At 41.1% G+C, this 16,936-nt stretch overlaps 1 protein-coding gene across 2 annotated transcripts in view; it reads right to left on the minus strand.

Moving 5' to 3' along the window:
* The window catches only part of GRAP2 (GRB2 related adaptor protein 2), a 64,359-nt gene extending 53,868 nt beyond the window's left edge, over positions 1-10,491 (minus strand). For both annotated transcript variants that reach the window (XM_024737546.1, XM_024737544.1), the window contains exon 1: positions 10,182-10,491. The gene's annotated coding sequence lies outside the window, so the exon portion shown is untranslated. The remainder of the gene's footprint in view (positions 1-10,181) is intronic.
* Between the last annotated feature and the right edge of the window lie 6,445 nt (positions 10,492-16,936).

The following is a 16,936-nucleotide window of genomic DNA, read 5'->3' on the forward strand; positions in this document are numbered from 1 at the left end:
CTCCTCACATCTTATTGTGCAGAAGAATCACAAGAGGACTTTTTTAAAAGTTCAGATTCTGATTCAGTAGGTTTTAGGCAGGGTCTGAGATCCCGGACCTCACATTGAGTAGCAAGGCCCTAGATCAAAATCACTACTGAGAGGTGGGGGAGGGGCTATTTGAATCTTAATGATTACAAGGTCATAAAAGCAAGATTCAAATTTGTATTCGGAGGACAGACTATAAAAGTGTGACTGTTCCCTGCACTCCTCTATAATGAATAAAACTGTTCTCAGAGATGTGTTTTGAAATGTGACATTTCTATTAGCTTGAAATTATAAATATTATACAAGCTACCTGCAAAAACCTGTGGACTGCTAAATTAGCTTGGCAAGACTTTGAAAGGTTTCCAAAACTCGGATGGAAATCTAAATTCAAGGTCTTTGTAGTCCTTGTTTTAGGGAGGAAGAGACTAGGGGTGAGGTTGGGCCTGGGGGAGGGGATGGAGAGAGGAGAATCATTTTAAACAGGGCCTTGCAAAGAAACAGATTCATAGAACTTCCTCAAATTACAAATAATTGTGTGCTGAAATTATACTGACACCACATGAAGTTACTGCAACCCCAAATCAGATAACTCAATTATAGCTATAAAACAGTTGCAAAAATGAATGCTATTTACTGTAATGTATAGCGATCAGGGTAATCAAATCTTCTGAAGGCTGTCAAAAGCCTAATATAAAAACTTCCTCCTCTCATATAATACTGCCTCTGAGTAACTTTGACTTGGAGTTTTGCAGACATCTGACTCACTGTTGCATACCCTTGGGAAGGAAAGGGCTATTCACATTTGTTCCTAGTTTACAGTTAGAAAGATTGGGGCTCACTAGTTTCTCTAAAGATGTAGATAATAAAGTCCTGACACTTTTGAGGTCTCTTCCAGGCCAGTGTTGAGACTATCTATGCCCTCCTGCCAGCAGATAAGTATTCACCTTGGGGAGGGAGAACTAATATCCTAGCTCTGAGATGTATTGATGGGTTGTTATCAATTTGATCAAGTGTAATAGAGCTAAATGTCTCTACATTTAAAACTCTGTGTTTTCTTTTCTTTCTTTCTTTCTTTTTTTTTTTTTTTAAGAAAATCAATAATGTAAGTACAGAATAAGGATGAACTGGCTTAAGAGTAGTGCATGGGGGGGCTTCCCTGGTGGCGCAGCGGTTGAGAATCCGCCTGCCGATGCAGAGGACACGCGGTCGCGCCCCGGTCCGGGAGGAGCCCACATGCTACGGAGCAACTGGGCCCGTGAGCCATGGTCGCTGAGCCTGCGCGTCCGGAACCTGTGCTCCGTAATGGGAGAGGCAACAACAGTGAGAGGCCCGTGTACCGCAAAAAACAAACAAACAAACAAACAAAAAAAAAAGAGTAGTGCATGGGAACTCATGGGTATGAGTTGACCACAATTTCAGCATGTTCATAGTCAGCAGTGTGACTGACATGAGTGCCAAAAAGGCTAATGCAATCTCGGGCCATATTAATAGAAGTATAGGGTATAGATCAAGGGAGGCAACTACCCCATGGGATTCCGCATTTGTCAGACCACTCCTGGAGAGCTCTGTCCCATTCTGAGCACCATGGTTTAGGAGGGGCCTTACGTTGGAGTCCATTGGAGGTGAACACTTAAAATGATGAGAGCATGTAAAACCACATCATAGGAGGAATAGTTAAAAGAACAAAGAATATTTATGCTTGGAAAAGAAGACTTAGGGGGACATGATAAGAAGTGAAGGAAAAACAGGTTATCTGGGAAAAGAGCTTGAGGTACAGTTTCCAGTGGCACAAATTTAATATCTGGATCCCCAAGGAAAAAAATTCACAAGAGCCTTCTCTACTCTTTGTCACTTGCAAAATAAACAGATCTTCAGCAAAGAAGACTCTATTCCTCCTATGATATCCTTGAAGTATGCCAATTTGTGGATAACTTTATGCCCCTTTGCCAAGCCATCTCTATCTGCCTGCAGACGCACCTCCTTCAGGAAGCCTTCCCTACAAAACCCAGCCTTGGGCCACTTACCCTATCTCCTGGGTGTTTGCCCTGCGGTAGCGTTTGCTTTTGTTTGTCCTAGTTTCCCTAAGAGCTTGTTAGCTCCTTAGGGAAAAGGACCCTGTTTTCTTTTTGTTTTTATTACCCTAAATGTTCTCAGTACCTCTGGGTACTGTGAATTAGGGACTGAGGGGATGTCTGCTGACGGTAGCCAAAAGATGAATTAGAGTCACCAGACAGGTAATTTTTTTTATAGTGTCTACATGACAGAGCATGACAGCATGCTCTCTTGATGATAAGAACACCTAATTGACCCTTCACTTTACGGAGTAACATGAGCTGACAAAGCTGGCTGTTAGTAAATCTTACTTTCCACTACATCTTGCACTTTAAAATCAAAGTTGTGTGTCCATGCCACTATTTAAGAGCCCCATCTTCCTTGTGTCGGGTCTTGGGAATTACTCTCCAGCTAGGAGAGTATGTGACTTCACACGTCCTCTTTCTTTGTTTATCTGGATATTTACAGGGTACCTAGTGTCAAGCCACAGCATCACACAGTATCTGGTTTGTAAAATGAATGAGTCGTCTACTTAATAATATTGGTCTAAGAAATTCCACAAATGAGTTTAAATGAGAAAGCACCATGTTATGCATTTTAAAAATGAGAGATTGCACATTTATGTTATGTCAAAGATATAATAAACATGCTTTGGGGGTAGCAATGCACGACTCTTCTTAAGTCTCCTGTGTAGTGGGTTAAAGAATGGTATCGTTTCACTCAAGGACAGAGGCATGGACGGGGCGCTCTGAGTCATCCACGAAGCTGAGAATAGAACCCAGAACACAGGAGCTAAGTTCATGCTCTGTCACTCTCATCACTGGACAGTATTACCTCCTAAAATCCAATGACCTGACACGGTACAGAGCAAATTATACACTTCTCTTCAAGAAGGTGAGAGAACTCCACTCGCCAGCCTAACGTTCAGTTAGAGGATACAGCGAGCAAAAAGACAGGGCTCCCAATTTTCTATCATCGGCTGTTAATCATAAATAGAGACCGACACCTTCCTGGTTACTGAGGTAGCTAACCTGTCTGTGCTAATAGCACTTGGCTCGGATGATTCAAACGGCCAGCAGCAGGGTGGCTCCTGTGATGCGTAGAACACCTTTAGTTCTAAGTTTCCACCGTTTGACAACTGATATTATAAAACCTTGGTTTACTGACATACGGAGCATGAGAATTTTCTGCTTGTTTTATCTTCCTGGAGAGACCCAAAATTAAACTGGGGTTATATCATGGATTTTGTATACTTGGCAACATGCACTGCAGACGCTTTTTATAAAACTGAAACAGAGGCTAACATACAAAATTGTCCTAATTATACTGACCCAAAGATTCTACAAATACCCCCAAAGGAAAGGGCTTGGTCATGTCCTTTCTTGTCTCAGGGCGTCTGTGTTCGGTGCTGTTGGCTCTCTCACGACTCTCCGATTTCCAAGCACATTTCAAGGACATTAAAGGAAATAACTGCTAATGACGAAAAATCAGGTGGAAGATTTGCATCCTTCAAGAGAAATAACGTTTTTAGAAGGATAAGGTCTATCAGCCCCAAATAAGTCCATCAGCATTCTTTATTTCCATATTATATTCTGAACTACCCAAGAAGAATCATAAAATATCATGGTACGTCTGTCGGATGCAGAGCACAGAGTTAGAGCAAAATTGCTGTGAGACAGCCAGCCCTGCAGGAAAATGAGTCAACCAGCAGAACGACACACCAGCAGCCCACAAAAGCACTGTCCATGTTGATAGTTTCTAGCAGGATCTGGACGTTGAAAAGGAACCCATCTAAACTGGACGCCAGCTCTAATGACCTACAGGGCAGGGTGAAAAGTCTTGCCATCTATCACAGAGAAAAGTCATTTCCCTCTGCTCAGACTGCGGGGGGCGGGGGGGGATTAGGAAGTTTGCAACAGAGAATGGAAGGGGCTTCAGGGAACATGTGATCTAACCTCTCACTCGACTGAGAAGGAAACTGAGGCCCAGAGAGGCTACAGTGTCATGTTCAAGGTCACGCAGGTAGTTTCCAGTAGAGCCAGAATTCAGATTTCCAGAACCCCCATCAAGGGTTCCTGTGTCTCCAGAATGCTGTGCCCAGACCAGAGTAGTACAAGGAGCCCTGGGCTACAATTTCACAGCCTAGGTACTAAGTCTTCGCAGACGTTAGCAAAATTACCTTTAGCAAGTCACTTAAACTCACGAGCTTTGCTTTTCCCACTCTGCAACATGAGAGGCCAAATATGTGGTCTGTCTGCCTCAAAGATCACAGGCAGATCAAATGAGATAATGTGTGAAAATGCTTTTTAAAGCCTTTATAAGGCTGAGGGTAAAAAAAAAAAAACTCTTCAGATAAAGGCTGTTTTTCCTTCTGAGAATATATGGATGGACTCTTGGAGGGGGAGGAAGGAGATGGTCCACTGGAAATTCTGTGTAAATGTGTGTGTGGATGAATGCTAGATGTATTTTTTACCCCTGCGGAGAGTTTCTGTAGCTTTCATCAGCTTCCTAAATGTGTCTCTGAAACTACTGTTCACCTCTAGCTTCACCACCGCCAGTAAGAACCTCTGTGCTATGGATATCAACACATTTATGATCAACCTAAAAGGTTGATATAATGTATTAAAATATGATTTAATGTATGGCTGGGATCTTCCTGCTGGCTTTACTAATTCAACAATTCACATTTTTAGAATACAAATCCGTTTGGGGGAGGGGAGCTAATCTGACCTCATACTTTGCTCTGTAAACTGCTAAAAATCTATCACTTATAAAATGATGATGAAAATTCAAATTATAAATCAACCAGGTTTTTTTCTACTAGTGTACTTCCTTAGTAATATTTCCTACTTATTTAAAGACTTTTCTTTAAAATCATATTTAACAAAAGAAGTATCTACTTATTATTTACTGAGTTCCTACTGAGTTTCCAGCAGTTTGTTTCCAGTATTTTCCCATAAAGCACTGGACAATAGACACAAATCGTAAACCATTTGGAGGCTGCTACATTAAGCTCGTGGTTCTGGAAGGCTGAGAGGTGTGGAGAAAAACAAATGAAAAATTATTATTCATGACCAGTTGATCAATTAGCCTGCTTTTCATTAAAAAACATAAAAAGGCAGAACCAATTTAGCAATGACTATGTTGGAAATGCATAAAAACGTTATTAATGTTGGACTTTTTTTCTCACTTACTTTTAGTTCTCTTTAGAAAATTATACTTGAGAGCTTTCTGTAACGGCAATAGAAAGAGTGAATAAGACAGCACTGGAACCATTTTTTAATGCTAATGAAGGGATAGGGACCAATGCCTGGTTTGTGAGGCCTTTTCTGTATACAGTTTCGTGTTTCCAAAGCCATAGACTGACTTATGGAATATCTGAGTGAGTGAGATAACCAACCAGGAACGTTACCTACTAAAAAGACTCATCCATCGTCCCATAAAGAAACCCAGTGTGGTCTTTTATAAATCTGACAATGGCTATACCCTTGTGTTTTAGTGGTAAAATCTTACACAGTACAGTAATGTGAAAAATAAGAGGGTTTTTTTTCCCCCTTGACTATATCAAAATATCACCTTCTGCCCCAAGGCTCTGAGATCTCATAACTTCCCTCTTGTATTATTCCTTTCAGGTTTTTTTCCTTCCTCTTCCTTTATAGTTTTATATTTTTCAATCCTAGCATTATCTCTGATGTTTAAAGGTTCTTGTACATTGCCTTGAGCTATAGAAGTGCAATAAGCATACTCACCTGTGTTTATTTAATAGAGTGCTAATATCAGATGAACCAAACCTAAAATACATTTTCGTAGCAACGCTTCCAGATTTTCAGTAACTTAAAATAACTTAAAACTTGGGTGGTGATAGGATGGGGTGGGGGTGGGAGGCTATAACTGATTTTCTTTCAGTTCCAATTGTGTTCCTTCCCATCCCATGTGCCAGGAGTCTTCAAGAGAATGCTCTGGAATCAGACCGCCTGGGTTCAAATCCAGGCTCTACCACATACAAGTTAAGTGACCTTGTGCAAGTTACTGAACCTCTCTGTACCTCAATTTCCTCACTTACAAAAGAAGGGTGATATTAGCCCTTGTTTCATTGTGCCGTTAGGAGAAGCAAATGAGTTAATACCTGTAAAGTGCTTGGCAAGTAATAATAACAGACACTGTTTTAGAAAATTTATGTATAATAGAGAAAGACAAATATCATATGATATCACTCATACGTGGAACCTAATTTTAAAAAATAATGCAAAGGAACTTATTTACAAAACAGAAACAGACTCGCAAATTTCAAAAACAAACTTACGGTTACCCAAGGGGAAACATGGCAGGGGGGAGGAATAAATTAGGAGTTTGAGATTAAGGTACACACTCTACTATATATAAAATAGATAACCAACAAGGACCTAATGTACAGCACAGGAAACTCTACTTAATATTCTGTAATAACCTATATGGGAAAAGAATTTGAAAAAAAATGAATATATGTATATGTATAACTGAATCACTTTGCTGTACAACTGAAACTAACACAACAGTGTAAATCAACCATACTCCAATAAAATAAAACAAACAAACAAAAACCTATATGTGTATAAATTATTTAATCTTCAACACAATATGATGAGATAGGTACCAATATCACTCTCATTTTATAGCTTAAGAAACTAAGGCACAGAAAGACTAAGTAACTTGTCCCTATTGGCCTAGTTAGTAACGGAAGGATTGGCCTCAAACCTAGACCATCTGGCTCCACAGCAGCACTCAGTAAATGTTACTTATTACTATCATCATCATCCTTGTTATCACCTGAACTTAAACACTCAATCAATATCTGCTGTTGCTGTGGGTAATAATGAATGTGTATGTCTAATGCTTCTTCAAAGCATACTAAAATGTAGATGACCCCCAATGCAATAGTTGAGTTAGGCAAGGGTTCTAAAGACTCACTAAAGCTAGTGAGTGAGGTTTGTTAGGAAGTAGGATATTACCACAATGCCTAAGTGTGATCCTGTCAGATCACTTGTTAATTGCAAAGGGATCCCTGGATTGAGATGACGACCTTGAGCCACAATCAAACTGAGTGTCACAAATAGAGGGACAATCTGGCACTGTCTCCTGATGAGATGCAGTATGGAGCACCCTGTAAAATACGTTCATTTGAAATCTAATCAGTGCTTCAGTTCTAACTTGGAGTTTACAGGGAAATACAGGGGATAGAAGAACAAATTAAATGACACCATGAGACAACAACAAATCCAGGATGTAGGACATTCTACAAGATAATGCCTAACCTTTTCAAAAATATCCAATGTTGAATAAAAAGACATAAAACCCTAATGCAAAAATGTATTTTTCTTTTTAAAAATTAGATCCTAGTTTTATGGACAATATTTGGGGGATAATGGTTAAGGTTAGATATGGTCTAGATATTAGATGATATTAATGAATTACTGTTCATCTTCTTAGGTATAATGATTGCATTGTGGTTACGTAGGAGAATGTTCTTATTCTTAGATGTTTACTGAATTATTTAGGGGTGAAGTATCATTTTGTCTGTAACTTACAAGTAGTTCAGAAAGAAATACATATAGGTAGAACAAATATGCCGAAAAGTTAGCAATCATTGAAACTAGGAGGTAAGTATAGAGGTATTCACTGTACAAATATTTCATCTTTTCTTTATGTTTGGACATGTTACTCACTTTCTTCGTAAGATGTATGTCTTATATCTTCTTTGGAGGGCATGTAAGACTTTAATCTTCACGTACTTAGTAATAGTTTCTTTTAATTCTCCAAAATGTTTGCTGTGAATGCATATTTTTTTAAAAACCTGTTTTTTTAAAAAAAATTATTTACTGGATTCCTATTGGCTCAAGCTTATTGAAACCAATAATATTAACATTGTTGAAGAGAACTCAGTGCCTAGCACAAGGCCTGACACATAGTAAATGCACAATAAGTGTTAATAAATGTTCATTTGTTAAATGAGGCTATATTTTCCTAAGAATTGTAAAGAGGCAAAAAAAAAAAAAAAAAAGACATGCACACACACACACACACACACAGAGGGCTGTGCTGTTCCTTTACAAATCGAGATATGGTGGGCAAGTACTTGAGATGGACAAATGGGGGTCAGTCAACCCCATCCTTTGATTCAAATAGCTTAGGTCATAAAGATTCTTGACCAAGTTTTGAGTTTGTTTTATGAGGGCACAAAAATGAAGCCTAATCCAGCAGCAACTCTTGCTTGTTTAAGAAATCCTGATGGAATCACACTTAATGACACATTTTTGAACAATTGTAGACTTTTCTTGAGCCAGGAAAAGAAGCAAGTTCTGTTAGAGTGCAGGCGTGAGCCCTACAAATCGCCAATACCCACAGGTGTTGTTCTCTGAGAATCAATAAGTATGTGGGAACTAGGTCATTTTCAGCCCCTCCAGAAGGCAAGGGCTCTGAAAGAGACGGCTTCAGGCAGTAAGTGAGATATATTTCATATAAGAAGTGGGAAGAAAATGATCAAGGTTCAAAGAGATAACTGATACTGATATTACCCTGTATTTTCACAGCGCCTTTTTCCTAAGCCATTTCATATCTATGTTAACTCATTTATTCTTACAATATCCCTATGAAATAGACGTAGAACAATTGAAATTTTAAAAAAAGATAAGGGATTTTCATCAGGGCCCAAGATATAGAAGATATTCAAAAGGATATTATATTAGCAATGGAGATACTTCTTCATTTTGAACAAATCGATCACCTCCTTCCCCTCTGCTTCCATAAAGTCATTTTAAAAAGATGAAATCTATTACAATGTAGGGAGAATCAGATTACAGTTTACTACATGGGAGACACTCCAAGTTCAATCTAAAAAGATAGTTTTATTCAATGATATAGGGCTGTCTCCCTTTACCAGAAAAATCCCTAAATTTCTCCAAAAGGGTGCAAATCAATTTTTAAAACTTGAAATTTAAATACACTTAGATGGTTCTCAATTTACACAGTGCCCTTTATTTAATAATGGATCCTTTTGTAAAGAGGATCACTTTAAAATTATTTTTAAAATGTGAAGTTTTATAAACAATACTGGGTTGTTAAAGCAGGGTACACTTATACTGAATGTTCTTTCTGAAACCAAAAGGAAGGAAAAAAAAAAGAAGAAAGAGGACCCACTAAAGAACAAGTAAGTCTATGATAAATGTAGTTGTAGAGGATGAAAGGTTTTTCACCCTGAGGTTTCCCACCCTCAGATGACAGGACATGAGCACATGTAATCTTTCCTATTGGAGTTTTAGATCCTAAACATTTTCCCACCTGTTAATTCCTCTGGGGGTGTATATTTTCAGTAATGTACAGATGAAGTTACATATACTTTATTAACAATTCCAGGTATGTAAAAATGATAGTTTTAAGTTGGCTCCAACTTTGGTGCGTGTATTCAATCCTCAGGTTTGAGGGCGGGTGGGGCAGAGAGTGTCAGAGAGCTGTGTTCAGGTTCAGTGCCTGAACTGGAGACCGTCTTAGGGACACAGTGTTAACTGTTAATAAAGAGACAAAGACAGACGACACTCTCTCAAAACCTATTTCAACGTAGTTTTCTTTTTATAAAGGAACCCAAACTGGTGTGCTTTGTAAAGGCACCATAAATACTAACAGAAGTAGAAATGCAAGCCCCAAGAGAAATCCTGACCACGCAGTACTGGTATTCATTCATTGCTGCTCCGCCTTTCACCTGCTGCCCGCCCCCCCCAACCCAATTTGGAATAAATGCTGACACTGGTGAAGTGGAATTTCACCTCTGTAATCCCAGGATCCAAAGTCTTTTCCTGAGATGGTTCAGAAGCCAATTAGTGGAGTCTTTTTGTGTAATGGGCTGGGTAAGGAGAAGCCTAGTTCATTCGCTAGAAGTCGAATCCTATCACCACAAACACTGTTACAGAAAAAGATGTAGAGACCTTTGGTGATGAACCGAAAATTAAAACCAATATTTACAGAGCCCATGGGATTCATTTAATTAGATTGACTCCTAGAGAACATTGTGCAAATAATAAAACTATCCAAGATCTCTAGAGCGTGTGGACTGATGGTGTATAATAACATACCTTTCAGAAGAGAAGAGGTTGAGTCTATGCCTTTGACACCGAGTTATTGAATCCTTTCTTGCAACAAGGAAGATGAATTCCAACATCAAAATGTCTGCATTTCAGAGTACAGATCCACCTTGTGCTGTCTTCCAAGTACCACACTAACCCAGGGCACAGGCTCGCGGATCCATTGAGTGCCTCCTCCTCCCCGGCTTCTTCTTCCCTCCCTCAAACTACCCCCAGCCGGCCCTGCAGTCTGTGTGCAAACCACACAGGAACTAGCAGATACAGGGCTCCAGAGAGTTGGGTGTGAGCCTTAGGTTATGTGGTTTTGTCTTCTTGCTGCTGGAGTAGAACTAAAACGCAGGAGGTTCACTGAAACACTTTTGCTTCCTTGTGCTTGGTTTCAGTTTTAACAAGTTCGCCCCGAATGATTATGTTCACATAAGAAAATTTCTAATCCTAGGGATGGTCCGTCAGCAAGATACTGCTGGTCTTAAGGAAAATGCATTTTCTGAGTCTATCCAAGCATCCAGAGGAACATTAGGACTTCTTAGTGGAACGTTGTTAATACCATCCTGGATCACTCACAAAGTTAAAATCTCAGAAAAAAGAAAATGCTTTCTTAGTGAACTCAGCCCATAATATTACCCTTAAGAAAAGACAGAAGAAACACTTACGCCAGGATGAGTTCTAACCCCAGCTTTGCCATAGTCAGGTGTGAGCTGGGGCTTGTTACTTAGATTTGGGGGATTTCATTTTCTCCTGAGTAGGTTGGACTAAAATATTTCTGGGATTTGAAGATTTTTCACGACCTAACGTTTTTGTCACCGTCAACTTCCTTAGCTCTTACCTTCAAATTTATAGCCAGCTCTCTTCTTTAAGCTCCTTCCTCCCATACCAAGTGTAACTTGCGAAGGCCTCTTCCTCTGTCTTTGCCTTTGTTAGAAAACAGATTGCCAACGTTGCATATTTTGCACAAAATTAGAGACATTGCTACTTGCTAAGTGGCACCGTTCAGCGTTGGGTGACCAGACCCAAGATAAAGAGGGAAATACTGGCTGACAAGATGTTCCCAGTGTGAAACCCTTAAAGGCTAAGAAGGAGGGTATCAGATAAGACAACTTGGGAGTCTCCGATTTAAACTTATTCTCCATTGTGAAATGGTATTCTTTTCTATCTCTTTGCCCCTTTATACCTAAACCTTGCTCAAGATTTCCTTTTTTGGGGGCGAATTTCTCTTTGGTTATGATCACTCAACATTTTTATTGAAATAGAAAAGAATCTGGTGTGGAGTCACTAGAGTACTTGGTCATAGTGGGTGCTCAGTAAATGATTGGTCAAATGACTTAAAGGAAGGAATTTGCTCCTCTTACGTCTGTAATAAAGAACTTTCTTTTTATTAATGCAAGTTTGTCAAATGTTCTTAAATCCAAATTGCATCTGAATAGGGTCCCCACTACTTCCACATGTTATAAAGACAGACTTTTCAAGATAACAACGATTTTAAAACAGCATCTCCATGTTGGCCTCAGTGTTCTTCAGTCTCCAGATTCTAAGGGCCTTCTTGGTGGGATCACCCGACAGCTCCATCGCTAGTTTTCAAACACTGAAATCCTCTGGCCACAGTCCTTATCCTGAGCCAGTGGCTTTGAAGTGGGAAGGAAGGGGACTGTTGACTAGGGCTGTACAGGAAGTGCCATGGTGTTCTGAGCACGGGCCCAGCGAGGAAGCTGCTTTCCCACAGGGCAATGCCCCCAGGGAGCAGAATACAACCCTTTCCCCTCCAAGTATGGCACCGAGGGCAGAACAGGAAGATCTCACAGAGAAGTTATTTTGGTAGTAATGATCTGCAGACATGTTACAGAGCATATTGGGTGGGAAGCAAGGCCCCTTTAGTGGTTAATTTCATAGCAGTTCTGTAACTGAACTGGTGCAAAGGCAGAAACTGAGAATAAAAACCCTCATGTAAGATGCCAGCAACTCAGTCCTCACCATCACAGGACGCTCATAAAAATATAAGCAAAATCAGGAGGATTAAGACATATATGAAATCTGGACTTACCCACCACGGAGAAATTTTCATTTAAAACCATACTTGTTTAAAATTTTCCAGCAATTCCTTTTGACAGGTCATTGTTACTATCAGAACTTCTTATTTATAATTATGTTTAAGTAAAATGTGGTAAAATGTGTACTTTTCATCTAATAGTATGGATTCAGACATTCTCTTTTTAGTCATTCAATAGATAATGTTTGAACACCTACTCCTCGTTAGGCCTGTTCCAGGTACTGGGAATGCATCAGTGAACAAAACATAGTCCCTGACCTCCTGGATCTCACATTCTGGTAGAGGAAGGAATAATACATACATCAGATGGCTGTACTGCCACAGGGAATTATAAAATGGAGCAAGAGTCATAGACAGTGTGACTGAAGCAGGGGTTGTGATTTCATTAGGAGATCAAAGGATATTTGAGCAAAGTCCAGAACAAAGTGAGGGATCCGGCCTGATGGTTCTTTGGGGAAACAGCTTTTGTAGGTATTGAGACTCACAGGGGCAAAGCCTGAAGGTGGAAGCAAGCTTGATGCAGTGAGTGAGGTGGCGAGGAGTCGAGATGGACGTCAGAGAGGGAGCAGGGGCCGAAACACGTAGGGCCTCACTGGCTGTTGCAAGGTCTTTGGATTTTTATTCTTGAGTGAGATGGGAGCCAATGGAAGATTTTGAACTAGAGAATGATATGATCTGACTTGTGTTTTAATTTTTTCAAGTCTCATGCTGATCACTGTGTTGATAATAGATTGTACAGTAAGAAAGCAAGAGAAAAAGCAGAGAGAGCAGGTGGGAGGCTACTGCAACGATCCTGGCAAGAGATGACGGTGACTTAGGACAGATCTTGGAGAGTGATTGAATTCTGAATATACAGGGTGACCATAAAGTCTGGAGCCATAGATATTATTATTATTTTATGTGTATTAGAAATGTGGCATTGATAAACCGTTTATTATCTATGGAGCACACGTAACCCAGACTTGGTAGCCACCCTGTGGCACAGGTGCACTCACGGACACGATGTGCAGTGTGAGAGACAAAGAGATACGTCAGCGGTGACCCCAAGGTTCGTGGCCCGAGAAACTAGCAGCAAGGATGTGTCATTTCCTGACACAGGAGAGACTGTGGGGTAGCAGGTCTGGAATTCCAGATCAGGAGTTAGATTTCGGACATATTAAATTTGAGATGTCTATGAGACATGCCAGTGGGGCCAACAAGGGAGTTAGACATATGAGTCTGGAGGTCGAGAGAGGTTAGGGCTGGCGATGAAACCTTGACTGTTGTTGAGAGATGGAAGGGTGTTGAAAACTATGAGACTGGATAAAAACACCCTGGAAATGAATACAGACAGAGAGCCAACTCCTCCAAAGTCGAGAGGTCAGAGAAATAAGAGGAAAACTGCTAAGGAGATGAAAAGGAGCGATGTCCTGGAAACCAAGTGAAGAAAGCTTTGTTCACTTTTATAGAACTCTGAGTTCAGGAAAAAAACAAAACAAAACAAACCCACACCAAGTTATCGTGGTAAAATGATGTCTGTATTTGGTGGATGCTACAGTATTGCAACTAAATTATGGTGCCCCCAAATGGAGGAAAGCAGACAAGAAGAATGTCTTTACACAATGTTTCTTTAGTGGAGTTAAATCCATAGGTTGGTAGCACGTGAGCCATTAGCCTGCCTGATCCACTCCGTCACTGTTACTGGCCTCTCCACCTGCATGGGGACCACTGTCTGTGAGTTTGCTCTGTTCTCTTTTTTCCATCTGCCCCTTCAATCAACTCCTATATGCTGGCTACTCTCAAGTCTGTGAGCCCAGCCCAGAACCTTCTCCTTTATTCCTGTTATTTCTACTCAGCTGTCTCCTGGGCATCTTCCCATGGTCGCCCCCAGACACCTCGCATTCAAAATGTCCAAAACAGAATTCAACATCTTTCCTGCCAAATCTGTTCCTCAGACCGTGTACATATCTAGGTGAACTAGCGACAACCATTCACACAAAACAGAAACTTGAGAGTCACTGTAGACTCCTTCTTCTCCCTCACTCCCACATGTATCTGGAGCCAAGTCCAGTAAATACTACGCTTTAACGTCATATGCAAAAGTCCGCGTGTCAGAGAAGAATGAGCAGAGTGGAGTATGGCACCAGGCCCATGACTTCTGCTTTGGTTACGGCTTTCATCACTTATTGCCAGAACTATTATAAACTTCTATTCTATTTCCAATCCCTCTGTTCCTGCTTCCAATCTATTTTTCTGAACATACCGGGAGATTTGTTCTAAAAGGAGAAAATGAATGGGTTTAAAAAGAAAAAATTGGGGTCTCTGACCTTCTCAAAATATAACAGGTAGACTTGTGACTGAGAAGGTCAATGAACCTCAACATCAAGGACAAAGGTTGGTTGGTTCTCAGCGTAGGGGAAAGAGCATAAGATTGCATGCAGGAGATCTGGGTTCAAGTTCCAGTTAAATCCTTGCTAGTTGAATATTACTGGGGAAGTCATATAACCTATTTGTTCCTGCAAACTCAGCTCAGGTTCACTTCCTCCAGGAAGCCTTCCCTAACTGTGTGGTTTGGACAAATTCCTTTTTGACTCCCATAGCAATCTATACTTGCCTTTATCATGGTAATTTGTCACATTTACTGACGTATTCCTGTTTATTAGACTATTAGATTATAACTTCCTTATATTCTCATGGCTCAGAATAGTGCCTGGCTCTAATGTAGAACGATGGCATGTGCCTCAAACTTAGCACTATTATCTGTAAAATGGGATAATAACACCTACATTTCAGACTTCCTTTGAAATTTACATAAGATATGCATATAAAAAGTCTTCATAAACTATAACTCTAGGTAAAAAATACTTTTGGTTTATTCCTCACTCCTTTGTAAGTCCAACACCTTACCATGGCATTCAAGGTCCTGAACCACCCATTTCCAGGCCATCTTTTCAATTTCCCTCTGGCTCCTACCCCCACCACTCTGTATTACAGCCAGCTAAGTTGGTTATAATGTACCAACTTCTTTCATATCTCCTATCTTTTAAAAATATTATTTATTTATTTTTGGCTGTGCTGGGTCTTCGTTGCTGTGCGCGGGCTTTCTCTAGTTGTGGCGAGTGGGGGCTACTCTTCGTTGTGGTGTACAGGCTTCTCATTGTGGTGGCTTCTCTTGTTGTTGGGCACTGGCTCTAGGTGTGCAGGTTTCAGTAGTTGTAGCACGCAGGCTCAGTAGTTGTGGCTCATGGGCTTAGTTGCTCCACGGCATGTGGGATCTTCCCAGACCAGGGTTCGAACCCGTGTCCCCTGCATTGGCAGGCGGACTCCCAACCACTGAACCACCAGGGAAGCCCCGTATCTCCCATCATTTTGTATTACACTTACCTATCTACATGTCGGTATCAATAATGCAGGCTGTTATTATAATAAATATGATTGAAGCAGTAGGAACCAAAAACAAAGGTAACTTTCATTTACTAAGCATTTTCCTATTCTCTAAATCTCTTTCCTTCCATTCCAGTCAGTATTCCACTCAGCCACCACGGTTCTTTAAAACATGGGTTTGATTACATTTTCAATGCCTACTGGATAAAATCACCTGGTTGTACAGACAAGGTTCTTCATGATCTGAATTTCCTCTGGCACTTCATCTCCCTGTGCTCTTTCACTAATAGTCTGTGACAGCCATGGTAACTACAGTGCTTGTAGTTTTACCAAGATAATAGGCTCTCTCAGCTGTCAAGCCGTTACTTATGATGTGCCCTTTGCCTCTAATGGCTTCCTCTACTTTGCCTATTTAGAGAACTCCTGTCATCCTTTAAGATTCAATTCAGATGTAAACTGTTCTCTGAAACCGGCCCTCAAATACTCCTTGGTAGAATTAGATGCTCTCTCTTCTCCCATTATGCTATACACATCTTGTTGCAATCTTCTGGGATGATGCCTGTCACCTCCACTAGCCTCGAAACTCACCCAGCATCGAACTCTGTCCTGAGTCCTTGCTGCTTTCGGGGGTGCCTGACACATAGTAGGTGCCCAGTGAAGGTCAGTCGAATATTTCAAGGACTACCCATCAGTGGTACCTAAGGCCCTCATCGGCGGCACTCTGTCACTGCCCATCACACACACTTTTCATCTCTAGTAATCTACTGCTAGAGATGACATTCTTTGTCCTTTGAGATGAAAATCATCTGTGGACGGTGTTTCCCGTCAGTTAAAATTACACTAGTAATACAAATTGTAAAATTTGTTGTTTGAATGAAGGATTAGGGCAGTGCCACAGCCCAGCAGATCATGAAATGAAGACATTTGCCTTCAAGCCGCGGGATACCTTCAAGCGGGGGGCTTATTTTAACCCTCGAGATCCCTCTCCTTCGAAGCCCTGGGAGCAGCAGACTTTGGCTCTGGGAAAGGCCGGAAGCGAGGGGTCGGAAGTGAGGAAGCGGAAGTGGGAACGGGCGTGGGCGCTCTGGCCCGGTTGGAGGAGGCGGGGCTTGGGTTGCGGAGGGAAAAGCCCGGAACCCGGCGGCTGGACGTTCTCCTCAGGTAGGAGCCGCTAGTGTGGGGGTGGGGAGGGACGGGGCCTGGAGGGCACTGGAGGGGTGCTATCCCGCTGCCCATCCCGTGCTGCTTTCCTGCTCCGGCCGGAGGCAGGCGGGAGGGCGACGAGGCCCGCAGGTCTGCGTGAGGGAAGGTCATTATTGTGTGACGCCATCACGTCACT

This window comes from Neophocaena asiaeorientalis, unplaced genomic scaffold (assembly GCF_003031525.2).
Source record: "Neophocaena asiaeorientalis asiaeorientalis breed wild unplaced genomic scaffold, Neophocaena_asiaeorientalis_V1.1 scaffold242, whole genome shotgun sequence".
In the NCBI taxonomy this organism is placed as follows: Eukaryota; Metazoa; Chordata; class Mammalia; order Artiodactyla; family Phocoenidae; genus Neophocaena; species Neophocaena asiaeorientalis.